The following is a 1,946-nucleotide window of genomic DNA, read 5'->3' as shown; positions in this document are numbered from 1 at the left end:
TTTATTAAGAACTTACTATGTGCCAGGCACTGCCAAGGATTTTATTTAGTGCACTATCATTTAAAACTTAGAATAGCCTCTATGAAGTATGTAACTTTCCCAAATTTACGAGGCTGCTGAGTGAAGAATCTGGGATTCAGGTCTATCTAACCCTACAGTCCATGTGCTAAGCCTCTGCTCTATACTGGCCCACTCTCTTCCACTCCCACCCCCATCATACTAACTCTTCGTGATTCTATAATGTATTTGGTTTCATATGGTTTAGCTCAGCATGCTTCTTTTTTTTTTTTTTGAGAGTCATCAACAGGCTTTAATGATGAATGGATACACAAAATGTGGTCCACCTACACAATGAAATATTATTCAATCATAAAAAGAAATGAAGTACAAAAAAAAAGAAATGAAATATTGATATGTCACAACATGGATGAGCCCTGAAAACATGACACTAAGTGAAAGAAGCCAGACACAGGTCCCACACTGTATAATTTCCATTTACATGAAATGTCAAGAATAAGAAAATCTATAGAGATAGAAAGATTAGTGGTTGCCAAAGAATGAGGGGGAGTTAGGAGGAAATGAGAGGTGACCGCTAATGGGGGGATTCTTTGGGGGCAATGAGAATATTCTAAAATTGATTGTGGTGATGGTTACACAATTCTGAATATACTACAACCACTCAATTTTACACTTTAGATGGGTGAATTATGTCTAATAAAGCTGTTATTTTAAAAATGGCTTTATTGACCCTAAAGATGGCCAAAGTCCAGGGATTCCCTACGCAGAGGGTTCCAGAGCTTCTTTCTTCAGCCAAAGTGGGATCTGGCCGCTCTGATGGTGGTGCCATTAGCACAGCCCTTCTCAAAACAAACTTGCCCTCATCCCAGAATGGCTAGAAGCTCAGGTGAAAGATATGAGTCCTAAGCATGTGGGTTTAACTGCAGCCAGGAGCAGGGACTGTACATCCAGCAGCTGCTGCAGATTTTCACTCTTCACAGCAGCTTGTGGCAGGGGGGAGCGGGGGGAGAATATAGATTGTTCTCATTTTTATCTTACATGTTTCTAAAATGCTATTCTTCTCTTTGGACAAATGATGTATTCGTTTCCCATTGCCATGTAATAAATTTCCACAAATTTATTGGTTTAAAACGGTACCTGTTTATCATCTCATAGTTCAGGAGGTCAGAAAGCCAGGCATGGCATGGCTGGGTTCTCTGTTCATGGTCTCACCAGCTGAAATTAAGGCATCAGTTGTAGCTTCGATTTCATCTGGGGTTCTGATCCTCTTCCAAGTTCACTGGACGTCGGCAGAATTCAGTTCCTTTTGGCTGCAGAATGAGGTCTCATTGGCTTGCTGGCTACTGGCTGGGGTTGGCTCTCAGCTCCTAGAAGCCATCCTCAGGACTTTGTGCCCTGGCCTCCTCCATCTGAAGCCTCATAGCCAGAGTGGCAGAGCGCACACCTACCCCCCATGCCACAGGGGAAGGAAGGTGGAAGAAGCAAAGTTCACCAGCAGGTAAACACATGTCTGTGTGCCAAATCCAAGGCAAGAGATGAAAGGCAGCCTTGGGACCCCTTGGTAGAACATGGAGCACATCTGGGGCTTGAGCTATGCATGACGCTTGATGGAAGAATCAGCAACATTCACTGTGGGATAGCACTTGGCAAGGCTCTGCTCGGTTGACAAAAGCTGGAAAAAGCTTACAGCAGGCCTGCTCTCTGCCCCCCCTTTCTCGGAGGCCTCCAAGAGGCTCAGAATACTCTGGTCACCAGTTTCTTCTTCTGAGAAGCCCCAAGCCTGGGTGCCTTCCTCTCTGATTCACCCCCATGTTCCAGGGTTCTGTGTTGGGGGCGTAGGCACCTCCCCCGCGGCCGGGTCCAAAGTGCACCCGGGAGGTCAATCCAGGGCGTGCCAGCCCGGAAAAAAGTCATCATGCTTTTTTAAA

Source organism: Myotis lucifugus, unplaced genomic scaffold (genome assembly GCF_000147115.1).
Source record: "Myotis lucifugus unplaced genomic scaffold, Myoluc2.0 scaffold_52, whole genome shotgun sequence".
Taxonomy (NCBI): domain Eukaryota; kingdom Metazoa; phylum Chordata; class Mammalia; order Chiroptera; family Vespertilionidae; genus Myotis; species Myotis lucifugus.
This window is presented reverse-complemented; position numbering follows the sequence as displayed.